This window comes from Salvelinus alpinus, chromosome 16 (assembly GCF_045679555.1).
Source record: "Salvelinus alpinus chromosome 16, SLU_Salpinus.1, whole genome shotgun sequence".
Taxonomy (NCBI): domain Eukaryota; kingdom Metazoa; phylum Chordata; class Actinopteri; order Salmoniformes; family Salmonidae; genus Salvelinus; species Salvelinus alpinus.
In genome coordinates this window covers 46,880,312-46,894,205 of record NC_092101.1, presented here as the reverse complement: position 1 = coordinate 46,894,205, position 13,894 = coordinate 46,880,312, and positions in this window count along the sequence as shown.

Here is a 13,894-nt window from a genome sequence, read left to right as displayed (position 1 = left end):
AGTAAACCATGATAAAGAGATAAGACAGTAAACCATGATAAGAGACAGGACAAGTAAACCATGATAAAGAGATAAGACAGTAAGCCATGATGAAGAGACAGGACAGTAAACCATGATAAGAGACAGGACAGTAAACCATGATGAAGAGACAGGACAGTAAACCAGGATGAAGAGACAGGACAGTAAACCATGATAAGAGACAGGACAGTAAACCATGATAAGAGACAGGACAGTAAACCATGATAAGAGACAGGACAGTAAACCATGATAAGAGACAGGACAGTAAACCATGATAAAGAGATAAGACAGTAAACCATGAGAAGAGACAGGACAGTAAACCATGATGAAGAGATGGGACAGTAAACCATGATAAAGAGACAGGACAGTAAACCATGATAAGAGACAGGACAGTAAACCATGATAATAGATAGGACTGTAAACCATGATAAGAGACAGGACAGTAAACCATGATAAGAGACAGGACAGTAAACCATGATAAGAGACAGGACAGTAAACCATGATAAAGAGATAAGACAGTAAACCATGATAAGAGGCAGGACAGTAAACCATGATAAAGAGATAAGACAGTAAACCAATGCAAGAGACAGGACAGTAAACCATGATGAAGAGACAGGACAGTAAACCAGGATGAAGAGACAGGACAGTAAACCATTATAAGAGACAGGACAGTAAACCATGATAAGAGACAGGACAGTAAACCATGATAATAGACAGGACAGTAAACCATGATAAGAGACAGGACAGTAAACCATGATAAAGAGATAAGACAGTAAACCATGATAAGAGGCAGGACAGTAAACCATGATAAAGAGATAAGACAGTAAACCATGATAAGAGACAGGACAGTAAACCATGATAAAGAGATAAGACAGTAAGCCATGATGAAGAGACAGGACAGTAAACCATGATGAAGAGACAGGACAGTAAACCAGGATGAAGAGACAGGACAGTAAACCATGATAAGAGACAGGACAGTAAACCATGATAAAGAGATAAGACAGTAAACCATAATCAAGAGATAAGACAGTAAACCATGATAAGAGACAGGACAGTAAACCATGATAAAGAGATAAGACAGTAAACCATGATGAAGAGACAGGACAGTCAACCATGATAAGAGACAGGACAGTAAACCATGATAAAAGATAAGACAGTAAACCATGATGAAGAGATAAGACAGTAAACCATAATCAAGAGATAAGACAGTAAACCATGATAAGAGACAGGACAGTAAACCATGATAAAGGGATAAGACAGTAAACCATGATAAGAGGCAGGACAGTAAACCATGATAAAGAGATAAGACAGTAAACCATGATAAGAGACAGGACAGTAAACCATGATAAAGAGATAAGACAGTAAGCCATGATGAAGAGACAGGACAGTAAACCATGATAAGAGACAGGAGAGTAAACCTGGATGAAGAGACAGGACAGTAAACCAGGATGAAGAGACAGGACAGTAAACCATGATAAGAGACAGGACAGTAAACCATGATAAGAGACAGGACAGTAAACCATGATAATAGACAGGACAGTAAACCATGATAAGAGACAGGACAGTAAACCATGATAAAGAGATAAGACAGTAAACCATGATAAGAGGCAGGACAGTAACCATGATAAAGAGATAAGACAGTAAACCATGATAAGAGACAGGACAGTAAACCATGATAAAGAGATAAGACAGTAAGCCATGATGAAGAGACAGGACAGTAAACCATGATGAAGAGACAGGACAGTAAACCAGGATGAAGAGACAGGACAGTAAACCAGGATGAAGAGACAGGACAGTAAACCATGATAAGAGACAGGACAGTAAACCATGATAAAGAGATAAGACAGTAAACCATAATCAAGAGATAAGACAGTAAACCATGATAAGAGACAGGACAGTAAACCATGATAAAGAGATAAGACAGTAAACCATGATGAAGAGACAGGACAGTCAACCATGATAAGAGACAGGACAGTAAACCATGATAAAAGATAAGACAGTAAACCATGATGAAGAGATAAGACAGTAAACCATAATCAAGAGATAAGACAGTAAACCATGATAAGAGACAGGACAGTAAACCATGATAAAGGGATAAGACAGTAAACCATGATAAGAGGCAGGACAGTAAACCATGATAAAGAGATAAGACAGTAAACCATGATAAGAGACAGGACAGTAAACCATGATAAAGAGATAAGACAGTAAGCCATGATGAAGAGACAGGACAGTAAACCATGATAAGAGACAGGACAGTAAACCATGATGAAGAGACAGGACAGTAAACCAGGATGAAGAGACAGGACAGTAAACCATGATAAGAGAAAGGACAGTAAACCATGATAAGAGACAGGACAGTAAACCATGATAAGAGACAGGACAGTAAACCATGATAAGAGACAAGACAGTAAACCATGATAAAGCGATAAGACAGTAAACCATGATAAGAGGCAGGACAGTAAACCATGATAAAGAGATAAGACAATAAACCATGATAAGAGACAGGACAGTAAACCATGATAAAGAGATAAGACAGTAAGCCATGATGAAGAGACAGGACAGTAAACCATGATAAGAGACAGGACAGTAAACCATGATAAAGAGATAAGACAGTAAACCATGATAAAGAGATAAGACAGTAAACCATGATAAAGAGATAAGACAGTAAACCATGATAAGAGACAGGACAGTAAACCATGATAAAGAGATAAGACAGTAAGCCTTGATGAAGAGACAGGACAGTAAACCATGATGAAGAGACAGGACAGTAAACCATGATGAAGAGACAGGACAGTAAACCAGGATGAAGAGACAGGACAGTAAACCAGGATGAAGAGACAGGACAGTAAACTATGATAAGAGACAGGACAGTAAACCATGATAAAGAGATAAGACAGTAAACCATAATCAAGAGATAAGACAGTAAACCATGATAAGAGACAGGACAGTAAACCATGATAAAGAGATAAGACAGTAAACCATGATAAAGAGACAGGACAGTCAACCATGATAAGAGACAGGACAGTAAACCATGATAAAAGATAAGACAGTAAACCATGATGAAGAGATAAGACAGTAAACCATAAACAAGAGATAAGACAGTAAACCATGATAAGAGACAGGACAGTAAACCATGATCAGAGATAAGACAGTAATCCATGATAAGAGACAGGACAGTAAACCATGATAAAGAGATAAGACAGTAAACCATGATAAGAGACAGGACAATAAACCATGATAAAGAGACAGGACAGTAAACCATGATAGAGAGATAGGACTGTAAACCATGATAAGAGACAGGACAGTAAACCATGATAAAGAGATAAGACAGTAAACCATGATAAAAAGATAAGACAGTAAACCATGATTTAGAGACAGGACAGTAAACCATGATGAAGAAACAGGACAGTAAACCATGATAAAAGACAGGCCAGTAAACCATGATGAAGAGACAAGACAGTAAACCATGATAAGAGACAGGACAGTAAACCATGATAAAGAGATAAGACAGTAAACCATGATAAGAGACAGGACAGTAAACCATGATAAAGAGACAGGACAGTAAACCATGATAAAGAGATAAGACAGTAAACCATGATAAGAGACAGGACAGTCACCATGATAAAGTGATAAGACAGTAAACCTTGATAAGAGACAGGACAGTAAACCGTGATAAGAGATGGGACAGTAAACCATGATAAAGAGACAGGACAGTAAACCATGATAAGAGACAGGACAGTAAACCATGATAAGAGACTGTACAGTAAACCATGATAAGAGACAGGACAGTAAACCATGATAATAGACAGGACAGTAAACCATGATAAGAGACAGGACAGTAAACCATGATAAGAGACAGGACAGTAAACCATGATAAGAGACAGGACAGTAAACCATGATAAAGAGATAAGACAGTAAACCATGATAAGAGGCAGGACAGTAAACCATGATAAAGAGATAAGACAGTAAACCATGATAAGAGACAGGACAGTAAACCATGATAAAGAGATAAGACAGTAAGCCATGATGAAGAGACAGGACAGTAAACCATGATGAAGAGACAGGACAGTAAACCAGGATGAAGAGACAGGACAGTAAACCAGGATGAAGAGACAGGACAGTAAACCATGATAAGAGACAGGACAGTAAACCATGATAAAGAGATAAGACAGTAAACCATAATCAAGAGATAAGACAGTAAACCATGATAAGAGACAGGACAGTAAACCATGATAAAGAGATAAGACAGTAAACCATGATGAAGAGACAGGACAGTCAACCATGATAAGAGACAGGACAGTAAACCATGATAAAAGATAAGACAGTAAACCATGATGAAGAGATAAGACAGTAAACCATAATCAAGAGATAAGACAGTAAACCATGATAAGAGACAGGACAGTAAACCATGATAAAGGGATAAGACAGTAAACCATGATAAGAGGCAGGACAGTAAACCATGATAAAGAGATAAGACAGTAAACCATGATAAGAGACAGGACAGTAAACCATGATAAAGAGATAAGACAGTAAGCCATGATGAAGAGACAGGACAGTAAACCATGATAAGAGACAGGACAGTAAACCATGATGAAGAGACAGGACAGTAAACCAGGATGAAGAGACAGGACAGTAAACCATGATAAGAGAAAGGACAGTAAACCATGATAAGAGACAGGACAGTAAACCATGATAAGAGACAGGACAGTAAACCATGATAAGAGACAAGACAGTAAACCATGATAAAGCGATAAGACAGTAAACCATGATAAGAGGCAGGACAGTAAACCATGATAAAGAGATAAGACAATAAACCATGATAAGAGACAGGACAGTAAACCATGATAAAGAGATAAGACAGTAAGCCATGATGAAGAGACAGGACAGTAAACCATGATGAAGAGACAGGACAGTAAACCATGATGAAGAGACAGGACAGTAAACCAGGATGAAGAGACAGGACAGTAAACCATGATAAGAGACAGGACAGTAAACCATGATAAAGAGATAAGACAGTAAACCATAATCAAGAGATAAGACAGTAAACCATGATACGAGACAGGACAGTAAACCATGATAAAGAGATAAGACAGTAAACCATGATGAAGAGACAGGACAGTCAACCATGATAAGAGACAGGACAGTAAACCACGATAAAAGATAAGACAGTAAACCATGATGAAGAGATAAGACAGTAAACCATAAACAAGAGATAAGACAGTAAACCATGATAAGAGACAGGACAGTAAACCATGATGAAGAGATAAGACAGTAAACCATGATAAGAGACAGGACAGTAAACCATGATAAAGAGACAGGACAGTAAACCATGATAAGAGACAGGACAGTAAACCATGATAAAGAGATAAGACATTAAACCATGATAAAGAGACAAGACAGTAAACCATGATAAAGGGATAAGACAGTAAACCATAATCAAGAGATAAGACAGTAAACCATGATGAAGAGAAAGGACAGTCAGCCATGATAAGAGACAGGCCAATAAACCATGATGAAGAGGCAGGACAGTAAACCATGATAAAGAGATAAGATGGTAAACCATGATAAGAGACAGGACAGTAAACCATGATAAAGAGATAAGACAGTAAGCCATGATGAAGAGACAGGACAGTAAACCATGATGAAGAGATAAGACAGTAAGCCATGATGAAGAGACAGGACAGTAAACCATGATAAGAGACAGGACAGTAAACCATGATGAAGAGACAGGACAGTAAACAGGATGAAGAGACAGGACAGTAAACCATGATAAGAGACAGGACAGTAAACCATGATAAGAGACAGGACAGTAAACCATGATAAGAGACAAGACAGTAAACCATGATAAAGAGATAAGACAGTAAGCCATGATGAAGAGACAGGACAGTAAACCATGATGAAGAGATAAGACAGTAAGCCATGATGAAGAGACAGGACAGTAAACCATGATAAGAGACAGGACAGTAAACCATGATGAAGAGACAGGACAGTAAACCAGGATGAAGAGACAGGACAGTAAACCATGATAAGAGACAGGACAGTAAACCATGATAAGAGACAGGACAGTAAACCATGATAAGAGACAGGACAGTAAACCATGATAAGAGACAGGACAGTAAACCATGATAAGAGATAAGACAGTAAACCATGATAAGAGACAGGACAGTAAACCATGATAAGAGATGGGACAGTAAACCATGATAAAGAGACAGGACAGTAAACCATGATAAGAGACAGGACAGTAAACCATGATAATAGACAGGACAGTAAACCATGATAAGAGACAGGACAGTAAACCATGATAAGAGACAGGACAGTAAACCATGATAAGAGACAGGACAGTAAACCATGATAAAGAGATAAGACAGTAAACCATGATAAGAGGCAGGACAGTAAACCATGATAAAGAGATAAGACAGTAAACCAATGCAAGAGACAGGACAGTAAACCATGATGAAGAGACAGGACAGTAAACCAGGATGAAGAGACAGGACAGTAAACCATTATAAGAGACAGGACAGTAAACCATGATAAGAGACAGGACAGTAAACCATGATAATAGACAGGACAGTAAACCATGATAAGAGACAGGACAGTAAACCATGATAAAGAGATAAGACAGTAAACCATGATAAGAGGCAGGACAGTAAACCATGATAAAGAGATAAGACAGTAAACCATGATAAGAGACAGGACAGTAAACCATGATAAAGAGATAAGACAGTAAGCCATGATGAAGAGACAGGACAGTAAACCATGATGAAGAGACAGGACAGTAAACCAGGATGAAGAGACAGGACAGTAAACCAGGATGAAGAGACAGGACAGTAAACCATGATAAGAGACAGGACAGTAAACCATGATAAAGAGATAAGACAGTAAACCATAATCAAGAGATAAGACAGTAAACCATGATAAGAGACAGGACAGTAAACCATGATAAAGAGATAAGACAGTAAACCATGATGAAGAGACAGGACAGTCAACCATGATAAGAGACAGGACAGTAAACCACGATAAAAGATAAGACAGTAAACCATGATGAAGAGATAAGACAGTAAACCATAAACAAGAGATAAGACAGTAAACCATGATAAGAGACAGGACAGTAAACCATGATAAAGAGATAAGACAGTAAACCATGATAAGAGACAGGACAGTAAACCATGATAAAGAGATAAGACAGTAAGCCATGATGAAGAGACAGGACAGTAAACCATGATGAAGAGACAGGACAGTAAACCATGATGAAGAGACAGGACAGTAAACCATGATAAGAGAAGGACAGTAAACCATGATAAGAGACAGGACAGTAAACCATGATAAGAGACAGGACAGTAAACCATGATAAGAGATAGGACAGTAAACCATGATAAAGAGATAAGACAGTAAACCATGATAAGAGACAGGACAGTAAACCATGATAAAGAGATAAGACAGTAAACCATGATAAGAGACAGGACAGTAAACCATGATAAAGAGACAGGACAGTAAACCATGATAAAGAGATAAGACAGTAAACCATGATGAAGAGATAAGACATGTGAAAGACACATAAACCAGATGAAGATACAGGACAGTAAACCATGATAAGAGACAGGACAGTAAACCATGATGAAGAGATAAGACAGTAAACCATGATAAGAGACAGGACAGTAAACCATGATAAGAGACAGGACAGTAAACCATGATAAGAGATAAGACAGTAAACCATGATAAGAGACAGGACAGTAAACCATGATAAGAGATGGGACAGTAAACCATGATAAAGAGACAGGACAGTAAACCATGATAAGAGACAGGACAGTAAACCATGATAATAGACAGGACAGTAAACCATGATAAGAGACAGGACAGTAAACCATGATAAGAGACAGGACAGTAAACCATGATAAGAGACAGGACAGTAAACCATGATAAAGAGATAAGACAGTAAACCATGATAAGAGGCAGGACAGTAAACCATGATAAAGAGATAAGACAGTAAACCAATGCAAGAGACAGGACAGTAAACCATGATGAAGAGACAGGACAGTAAACCAGGATGAAGAGACAGGACAGTAAACCATTATAAGAGACAGGACAGTAAACCATGATAAGAGACAGGACAGTAAACCATGATAATAGACAGGACAGTAAACCATGATAAGAGACAGGACAGTAAACCATGATAAAGAGATAAGACAGTAAACCATGATAAGAGGCAGGACAGTAAACCATGATAAAGAGATAACACAGTAAACCATGATAAGAGACAGGACAGTAAACCATGATAAAGAAATAAGACAGTAAGCCATGATGAAGAGACAGGACAGTAAACCATGATGAAGAGACAGGACAGTAAACCAGGATGAAGAGACAGGACAGTAAACCAGGATGAAGAGACAGGACAGTAAACCATGATAAGAGACAGGACAGTAAACCATGATAAAGAGATAAGACAGTAAACCATAATCAAGAGATAAGACAGTAAACCATGATAAGAGACAGGACAGTAAACCATGATAAAGAGATAAGACAGTAAACCATGATGAAGAGACAGGACAGTCAACCATGATAAGAGACAGGACAGTAAACCATGATAAAAGATAAGACAGTAAACCATGATGAAGAGATAAGACAGTAAACCATAATCAAGAGATAAGACAGTAAACCATGATAAGAGACAGGACAGTAAACCATGATAAAGGGATAAGACAGTAAACCATGATAAGAGGCAGGACAGTAAACCATGATAAAGAGATAAGACAGTAAACCATGATAAGAGACAGGAAAGTAAACCATGATAAAGAGATAAGACAGTAAGCCATGATGAAGAGACAGGACAGTAAACCATGATAAGAGACAGGACAGTAAACCATGATGAAGAGACAGGACAGTAAACCAGGATGAAGAGACAGGACAGTAAACCATGATAAGAGACAGGACAGTAAACCATGATAAGAGACAGGACAGTAAACCATGATAAGAGACAGGACAGTAAACCATGATAAGAGACAAGACAGTAAACCATGATAAAGAGATAAGACAGTAAACCATGATAAGAGGCAGGACAGTAAACCATGATAAAGAGATAAGACAGTAAGCCATGATGAAGAGACAGGACAGTAAACCATGATGAAGAGACAGGACAGTAAACCATGATGAAGAGACAGGACAGTAAACCAGGATGAAGAGACAGGACAGTAAACCATGATAAGAGACAGGACAGTAAACCATGATAAAGAGATAAGACAGTAAACCATAATCAAGAGATAAGACAGTAAACCATGATACGAGACAGGACAGTAAACCATGATAAAGAGATAAGACAGTAAACCATGATGAAGAGACAGGACAGTCAACCATGATAAGAGACAGGACAGTAAACCACGATAAAAGATAAGACAGTAAACCATGATGAAGAGATAAGACAGTAAACCATAAACAAGAGATAAGACAGTAAACCATGATAAGAGACAGGACAGTAAACCATGATGAAGAGATAAGACAGTAAACCATGATAAGAGACAGGACAGTAAACCATGATAAAGAGACAGGACAGTAAACCATGATAAGAGACAGGACAGTAAACCATGATAAAGAGATAAGACATTAAACCATGATAAAGAGACAAGACAGTAAACCATGATAAAGGGATAAGACAGTAAACCATAATCAAGAGATAAGACAGTAAACCATGATGAAGAGAAAGGACAGTCAGCCATGATAAGAGACAGGCCAATAAACCATGATGAAGAGGCAGGACAGTAAACCATGATAAAGAGATAAGATGGTAAACCATGATAAGAGACAGGACAGTAAACCATGATAAAGAGATAAGACAGTAAGCCATGATGAAGAGACAGGACAGTAAACCATGATGAAGAGATAAGACAGTAAGCCATGATGAAGAGACAGGACAGTAAACCATGATAAGAGACAGGACAGTAAACCATGATGAAGAGACAGGACAGTAAACAGGATGAAGAGACAGGACAGTAAACCATGATAAGAGACAGGACAGTAAACCATGATAAGAGACAGGACAGTAAACCATGATGAAGAGACAGGACAGTAAACAGGATGAAGAGACAGGACAGTAAACCATGATAAGAGACAGGACAGTAAACCATGATAAGAGATAAGACAGTAAACCATGATAAGAGACAGGACAGTAAACCATGATAAAGAGATAAGACAGTAAGCCATGATGAAGAGACAGGACAGTAAACCATGATGAAGTGACAGGACAGTAAACCATGATGAAGAGACAGGACAGTAAACCATGATGAAGAGACAGGACAGTAAACCAGGATGAAGAGACAGGACAGTAAACCATGATAAGAGACAGGACAGTAAACCATGATAAAGAGATAAGACAGTAAACCATAATCAAGAGATAAGACAGTCAACCATGATAAGAGACAGGACAGTAAACCATGATAAAAGATAAGACAGTAAACCATGATGAAGATATAAGACAGTAAACCATAAACAAGAGATAAGACAGTAAACCATGATAAGAGACAGGACAGTAAACCATGATAAAGAGACAGGACAGTAAACCATGATAAGAGACAGGACAGTAAACCATGATAAAGAGATAAGACATTAAACCATGATAAAGAGATAAGACAGTAAACCATGATAAAGGGATAGGACAGTCAACCATGATAAGAGACAGGACAGTAAACCATGATAAAAGATAAGACAGTAAACCATGATAAAGAGATAAGACAGTAAACCATAATCAAGAGATAAGACAGTAAACCATGATGAAGAGAAAGGACAGTCAGCCATGATAAGAGACAGGCCAGTAAACCATGATGAAGAGGCAGGACAGTAAACCATGATAAAGAGATAAGATGGTAAACCATGATAAGAGACAGGACAGTAAACCATGATAAAGAGATGACACAGTAAACCATGATAAGAGACAGGACAGTAAACCATGATGAAGAGACAGGACAGTAAACCAGGATGAAGAGACAGGACAGTAAACCAGGATGAAGAGACAGGACAGTAAACCATCAGGGAGTTGAGCCTGTAGCATAGCTAGCTTTGATAAAGAGACGGGACAGTAAACCATGATAAAGAGATAAAACAGTAAACCATGATAAAGAGATAAGACAGTAAACCATGATCAAGAGACAGGAGAGTAAACCATGATAAAGAGATAAGACAGTAAACCATAATCAAGAGATAAGACAGTAAACCATGATGAAGAGAAAGGACAGTCAGCCATGATAAGAGACAGGCCAGTAAACCATGATGAAGAGGCAGGACAGTAAACCATGATAAAGAGATAAGATGGTAAACCATGATAAGAGACAGGACAGTAAACCATGATAAAATGATAAGGCAGTAAACCATGAGAAAGAGACAGGACAGTAAACCATGATAAAGAGATGACACAGTAAACCATGATAAAGAGATAAGACAGTAAACCATGATGAGAGACAGGACAGTAAACCGTGATGAACAGGCAGGACAGTAAACCATGATAAGAGAAAGGACAGTAAACCATGATGAAGAGACAGGACAGTAAACCATGATAAAGAGATAAGACAGTAAACCATGATAAGAGACAGGACAGTAAACCATGATGAAGAGACAGGACAGTAAACCATGATAAGAGACAGGCCAGTAAACCATGATGAAGAGACAAGACAGTAAACCATGATAAAGAGACAGGACAGTAAACCATGATAAGAGATAAGACAGTAAACCATGATAAGAGACAGGACAGTAAACCATGATAAAGAGACAGGACAGTAAACCATGATAAGAGACAGGACAGTAAACCATGATAAGAGACAGGACAGTAAACCATGATAAGAGGCAGGACAGTAAACCATGATAAAGAGATAAGACAGTAAACCATGATAAGAGACAGGACAGTAAACCATGATAAAGAGATAAGACAGTAAGCCATGATGAAGAGACAGGACAGTAAACCATGATGAAGAGACAGGACAGTAAACCATGATGAAGAGACAGGACAGTAAACCAGGATGAAGAGACAGGACAGTAAACCATGATAAGAGACAGGCCAGTAAACCATGATAAAGGGACAGGACAGTAAATTACGATAAAGAGACAGGACAGTAAACCAGGATGAAGAGACAGGACAGTAAACCATGATAAGAGACAGGACAGTAAACCATGATAAGAGACAGGACAGTAAACCATGATGAAGAGACAGGACAGTAAACCATGATGAAGAGACAGGACAGTAAACCATGATGAAGAGACAGGACAGTAAACCAGGATGAAGAGACGGGACAGTAAACCATGATAAGAGACAGGCCAGTAAACCATGATAAAGGGACAGGAGAGTAAATTACGATAAAGAGACAGGACGGTAAACCAGGATGAAGAGACAGGACAGTAAACCATGATAAGAGACAGGACAGTAAACCATGATAAGAGACAGGACAGTAAACCATGATGAAGAGACAGGACAGTAAACCATGATGAAGAGACAGCACAGTAAACCATGATAAGAGACAGGACAGTAAACCATGATAAAGGGACAGGACAGTAATTTACGATAAAGGGACAGGACAGTAAACCATGATAGTAGTACCCCTCTTGTAGTAAAACATTGAAACTAGAGCCTCTCTCCCTCCCTCCCTCCCTCCCTCCCTCCCTCCCTCCCTCCCTCCCTCCCTCCCTCCCTCCCTCCCTCCCTCCCTCCCTCCCTCCACCAGGACTCTCCAGCCCCTGAGGCAAGGCACAGATAGAGGGAGACAAACATGCACATACACACACACACACACACCCTCACTCCAGACCTCTGTTCACGCAGCCAGAGCCTCTTCCTGTCTAGCATGGCAGAAGCAGTGATGGAAATCCCCTGCTTGGCCAGCCCACCGGGGGTCACGTGACACACTAACTAACGCTGCTGCCCCTGCCACTATACTGGCTTTGACGCTGTCGCCTTATCATTCTCACAAACACATGTACGCAGCATGCACAGATACGTACGCCGATACACACACATGCATGCAGGCATTCACACACATACACTCAGGTTATTTTGCTTCTCACACTCTCCCTCCTCTCAGAGTAAGGCTGTTGTGGAATCTTCAAAGGGGAAATGGAGACTTCCACATGTGGCCCAGGTTGAATCAATGGCTAACTTCCTATAAATAGATACAAAACTATTATCCAGTCAGACATCCATTTTGGAGTGTGTGTGTGTGTGTGTGTGTGTGTGTGTGTGTGTGTGTGTGTGTGTGTGTGTGTGTGTGTGTGTGTGTGTGTGTGTGTGTGTGTGTGTGTGTGTGTGTGTGTGTGTGTGTGTGTGTGTGTGTGTGTGTGTGTGTGTGTGTGTGTGTGTGTGTGTGTGTGTGTGTGTGTGTGTGTCCCGCAGTAACAGGCAGTTCAGGCTCCAGTAAAGACAAGTAGAGGAACAAACTAGGCTAAAGTATCATCATCATGCTGTTGGTCTCCTCCATCCTCCCCCACACTCCCATGTTGTAATAACTGCACTGCCTCCACGCCAGACCAGACCAGACCCAACCACAGACAAACTGCCCTTCCCTCTCTCCCTCCCTCTCTACTCCATCCTTTCCTCTCCCTAATTTCTCATCCCTGTTTTAAAATAGCCTTTCCTCCCTCCCTCTCTCTCCCTCTCCCCTTATTTTCCTCTCCCTTCTCTCTTCCTTTTCTACACATCCCTCTAGTCTAATGGTTTGACTCTTTCTTTCTCCCCTTTTCTCTCTTCCTCCCTCTCTCTCTTTATCTCCCTGTCTCTCTCGCTCTCTTCCTCGCCCTCTCTCTCTCTCTCTCTCTCTCTCTCTCTCTCTCTCTCTCTCTCTCTCTCTCTCTCTCTCTCTCTCTCTCTCTCTCTCTCTCTCTCGCTCTCGCTCTCGCTCTCTCTCTCTCT